At 34.4% G+C, this 5,678-nt stretch overlaps 1 long non-coding RNA gene across 1 annotated transcript; it reads right to left on the reverse strand.

Annotated features, from left to right (window-relative positions):
* Nucleotides 1-1,728: 1,728 nt before the first annotated feature.
* Nucleotides 1,729-4,663, reverse strand: LOC107772040 (uncharacterized). The gene is made up of 3 exons (XR_001644969.2): nucleotides 2,973-4,663; nucleotides 2,694-2,831; nucleotides 1,729-1,925 (listed from the first exon to the last, which is right to left on the reverse strand). It is a non-coding gene; the product is annotated as an uncharacterized LOC107772040 (long non-coding RNA).
* Between the last annotated feature and the right edge of the window lie 1,015 nt (nucleotides 4,664-5,678).

The following is a 5,678-nucleotide window of genomic DNA, read 5'->3' on the forward strand; positions in this document are numbered from 1 at the left end:
TGAGTATTTTGTTATTTATATCTGTTTAATTGATGTCAAATTTTAAGCTTACCTAGTCGTAGAGACTAGATGCCATCACGACTTTCTACAGAGAAAAAATGGGGTCGTGACAGAAATTTATATCGAAGGTGTGGAGGCAATGGCTTCAACTCCAAGGTAGGTGGCTCTTCAATAGAAAGCTTTGTGGGAGGAGTCTTCCTATTTTCAAGATCTAAAGATAATTTTCGAGGTGCATAGTTGTACGACCCCATTCCTTGGAAAGAGTTCACACATTCCATGAAATCATCCATCTCGTTATCATCAAAGTTGAGCAAAACGGCCTCCAACATATCACACATTGATAGTAGCACTTGTATAATCAAGAATAACATCGGTCACCAAATTCACAAAAGAACACACTTGATTGCTATTTGGTTGCTGCATGGACTTACACATATGGAATACCACTTTTTTATCACCAACCCGGAAAGTGAGTTCTTCGGCTTCTACATTACAAAGAGCCTTACCCGTAGCAAGGAAAGGTCTCCAAGAATAATTGACACTTCATAATCAACTTCACAACCTAGAATGACAAAGTCCGCCGGAAGAATGAATTTATCAACCCGAACCAAAATATCTTCAATCACACCCAACGGCCTTTTCATGGTACGATCGGCCATTTGCAATCTCATAGAAGTGGGTCTTGGTTGCCCAATCCCCAAAGTCTTGAAAACCGAATAGGGCATTAAATTTATACTTGTTCCAAGATTACAAAGAGCTTTAGCAAACTCGACACTTCCAATTGTACAAGGAATCGTAAAAGCACCGGGATCCTCCAACTTAGGAGCCAATGAATGAATAATCTTTGATAGTCTCAAAATTCATCGACGCTTCTTTGTCACAAGATCTTTCATAAATATTGCATAACCGGACATTTGTTCCAAAGCTTTTACCAATGGCACATTGATTGAAAAACTCTTCATCATTTGAATGAACTTCTTGAATTGATTCTCCCTATTTTACTTGGCAAGTCTTTGAGGGTATGGAGGTGGAGGCATAGGCAATGGTGCCTTTGCCTGTTTCACTAACGGTTCCAGTATGCCAATGATGCGTTCCCTAGACGGGTTCACCTCCTCTTGGGTATCTTCCACACTTTCATCAATATTAATCTGAACTTTTGTCATTTGGTTCACAACAACAAAAAGGGGCTTTAGCGGTAATAGAAAAGGTCATTAGCGGCAATAAAAAAGGCCGCTATATCCTTTACCGACCATTGGTCTTTAGCCGCTGAAACCGGGGTCGGCAAAGCCTTTAGCGGCCATTCTCACAAAAGCTGGTAAAAGGTATGATTTATTGCCGCTAAATATCATTAGCTTTAACGGCAATTGTTTGTGGCAATTATGATGGCTGCTAAATCCATTTCTAGAAATGCTTAGTTTGCTCTTTTAGCGCCTATTTTTATTGCTGGTAAATCAAATTAAATTGCCTCTAAAATTACATACTTTAACAACTATTATAATGGTTGCTAAATTCATGCAAAAAGTAATTAAGTTTGCACTACGCTTATTTTTATTATCTATAATGTCAATTATATTATCGAGAAATAATAACCCTTTTAGTGGCAGATGAAAGGTACAATTTAACAACCTTTTAATTGTCATTAAAACTATCTCTGAATTGGGAAATACTATAAAATAATTCACAAAAAACATAATATTTCACTAAATCTAGACAAAAAAGTGCTAATCTATATTATTAATGCATCAATGACATAAAAGATAAAATTACATTATTTGAATTAAATAACTAATATCATTACAACTAATCATATTGAATGCCTACAATAACAAAATAATAGATACGTAAGTCCACAATAAATATTCGCAACTCTTCATTATATTGAATTCTTCCAAATGCTAAAAGTTTGGACATCATTGATGTATGACCTGAAATAATAATAAATGTATGTTAAAAGATGAAATCAAGTGAAAAACAAATTAGTAATTCTATATGTAAATATATTCTGAAAGGAGCTACCAACTAAAACCAATTAAAATGAATCCCAACAACTGAGAAAACATTGAAAACAATCATTTAACAAAACTCACAATTGCTCAACATTTCATTCATTATTTCCTGATCAATTAAGGGAACAAACAAATAAATGAAAATGGTCATTTAACAAAATTCACTAATCCGCAGAATTGTACTACTCATACCAATCGTATCGAAAACAGCCTCTCTGCCCCATCGAGATAGGGGTAAGGTCAGCGTACACACTACCCTCCCCAAACCCCACTTATTGAGATTTTACCGAGATGTTGTTGTAGGCCAGAAAAGTTGGATCCTTTAGTTAGTCTAGATATTGCTCCAGAAAGCAACCTTTTAAATTCTCCTTTTTTAATAACACACATAGTACCATAGGCGTATCAGACAACTTAATTTTATTACTATAGTTATAGATCAACTTAGCACAAGTTTAATCATGTAAATAAGCTGATCAGAAACAATTGGAAAAAGCTAGCAGTATAATAATAAATAAACATTTCTTAAAAATAACAGAGACAATTATTTGACAACACAAATTGAGATACAAACCAAACACTAAGATACGACCAAGTTTGATACTTCATGCTGTAACGAAACTAATTATTCTAGATTATCAAATTATCCAACATTTCAGTCAGTCAATTTGAGAGTGAATGGAGTCATACCTAGAATAGAGGAAGAGTTGTAATTTCCCAGATATTATTATGTTGAGCATGACAATGGTAACTACTATTCCTTAAACTTGGTGAGCTGAATAACTTCAACTTTTTCTAGGCATATTTTTCCTGTAGCAAAACCTTTACCTACATGGACAATATTCTGATTAGTAAACTTAGAAATCATAACCGAATGTTTATTGTCAAGTGTGTTGTGTAGCATCATCTATCTATTCTTGTAGAAATTTATTTTAAGAATACTCAATAAAGATAAATAAGGGTATTTACTTGGAAGAATATGGCAAGACACAGAACATCTCTTGATCACATAATACATAAACAAAATGTATTTCAGCCTTTTCCATAGAGGTAAAGCTATAACACAAGATAAATACTTGAGTCAAATAGATAGTCAATCTCAGATATAAAGTTCCTACATAGATAGGAAGCATCTATGAATTAGTACTGAATTTGAGCAGCTTTGGCTTTTACGATTCATTGTAACAACTTGGTTTCCTATATGATCTGCACTATCTTTAAGGGCAAAAAAATTAATCAAACATTCGTTAAAGAATTTGAAAAAAGGTACCATTTTTAAGAACAAACAAGGAAGAAAAGAATTTAATTTCCTAAGGGTGGTTGCTCTCTTAGGCGGAAATTAAAAGTCTATGATGTCTAAACATCTAACACAAGGGTGGTAGAGTATATTTCAATCATATTCGCTTGACAACTTCAACAACCAAACTCTTTCAACCACATCTTGTCTCTAAAATGTGTACTTTGTTGACGACTTACCTTTTCAATAAAAAAGAATCTTTCTTAGCTGTGCAACTTTCAAGTCTTCCTCTTGACTTAAGAAATATTATAAAAGAAAAATAGACCACCGTAACAAAGGGATTAAGGAAAAAAAAATATAATTCTCATATGATAAAAAATCCAAGGAACAGATAGTAGAAGTTTGAGCACTTACCTTTCGAATTGCTCACATGAATATGTTGTTGTCTCATTGAGAAAGAGCGAGAAGAGTTCATTGTTGTGGAAAACAATGAGCCACAAAATTGCTTATTACTATGTAAAATGGAAGTCAAAAGTTTTCTAAGATGAGAAAGCTACAACAAAATAGCATTAAGTGATTAAATATATTGTAATCGCAAACTGTTGTTATAAAAGAAGGTACTGTAGCTGCAAAAATAAACCTGCATTGTGAATTTCAATTCTATTAGAGATTCTGACATCACTACATGCTTTTGGGTGATATAGTATTCAAGTTATTTATCAGGTCATAGTGACTAGGGATGTTCCAAGAGAATTAGTAAAGATGTTCTAATTTGAAACAAGTGGAATGAAATATCCACCAGGCTCTGCTGAGCAAAGTCATGAAAAAACTTTAACATATGAACAAAATTTTCAATTTCCTGATTTCAGTAAACTAATATGTGTTCATAACTAGACCTTGTGACTAATGCTCAAATCTCTGTTGTTTAGTAAATCTATAATCAGGTTGCCTTGCAAATCAAAATTAGACAACTTAACTTACGATATAACCTTACATTTCACGAAACCATTGTTTCAAAAGTTCCATCTCTGAATAACCTTTTTAGTTTGATTTCTTCTTTCTAATTAACCGAAAAAATCATTTGAAACACCCTTCATAACTCCAAATTCATCTCCATTCTCTACATTTTGGGACCCATCAAGCCTCAACAATTAGACATTTCAAAAACTAAATTTTCTAGAAAAATAAAATATCACATTAGCACATTGCAAATACTCTTTTCTACATCTCATCAATAAATTGCATTCCAATTTTCTTCTCCAAGTTTCTTTACATTCTCATCAAATCTTATCTAATCAAACCCATAATATAAAAGCAATAGATCAAGAGAGAGAGAGAGAGAGAGAGAGAGAGAGAGAGAGAGAGAGAGAGAGAGAGAGAGAGAGCATGTGTAAGTGCGACTGAGAGAGTGAGAGAGACGAGTTGGGTTACCATGGGATGGCAGTCGGTGATGATCTGAGAAAGATGTGATTGGCAGCGGCGCGGTCGAGAGAGATAAAGCCCTATTTCTTATTTTCTTCTTTAATTGAATCTATTTAATTTACATGGAAACTATTTGGAGGGAATGGGTGATTATTGTGAAAAAAAAAGGGAGGGAAAGATGAAATAATAAAAATTGCATTCAATTGTTGAATTTTTGGCCGTTCCGCTTAATTGCCAATAAAATAGCACCTTTTCCTGGAAAATGTTGATCCACCACTAATATCTCAATCTTAGGAATGCTATATTGACAATAAGTTTATTGCCGCTAAAAATTAGTCTGTAAAAGCTATTTTTGTTATAGTGGTTGAACAATATTGTCCGTGATCTCTTCTTCTTGCATTACTTGATCATCATCAACAAGTCGCCTTCCATTTGAGGTAGGTGCATTACCGCCTGTTCCACTTATTGTGATAACTGCCATAACATGCCCTGTATTGTTATCACCCTTTGAATTTATCACCGTGTCACTTGGTAGTGCACCCTTAGGATAAGGATTTAGAGCTTGAGAGATTTACCCCATTTGAACTTCTAGATTGCGAATTGATGTGTTGTGTGAGGAAAGTTGGCATCCGAATCGTCATTCTTTTCAATTATTTGCTTGAACATATTCTCAATATGTCCCATCTCATTGTTTGAAGAACTTGAACCATGGGAAGGATAAGAAGGAGGGTTGCTCGGTCGTTGATACATTGGGGGCCTTTGAAAACCCGACTCCCGGTTGCCTTGATTGTTACCCCAACCTCCTTTGTTGTTGCCTCCCCAATTTACTTGGTTATTTCCACTCCAATTCCGTTGATTTGTTTTTATTGTTATGCCAATTTCCTTGATCGTTAGAACTCCAATTGCCATGATTGTTTTATGATCGCCATTGTTGTTGGTTTGAGCCTTGGAAGTTGTTTCTTTGCCCTTGAAAATTATTCACATATTGCACTTCTTCCTCTTGCCCATTATAAGAA

The sequence above is a fragment of the Nicotiana tabacum genome, chromosome 15, assembly GCF_000715075.1.
Source record: "Nicotiana tabacum cultivar K326 chromosome 15, ASM71507v2, whole genome shotgun sequence".
In the NCBI taxonomy this organism is placed as follows: domain Eukaryota; kingdom Viridiplantae; phylum Streptophyta; class Magnoliopsida; order Solanales; family Solanaceae; genus Nicotiana; species Nicotiana tabacum.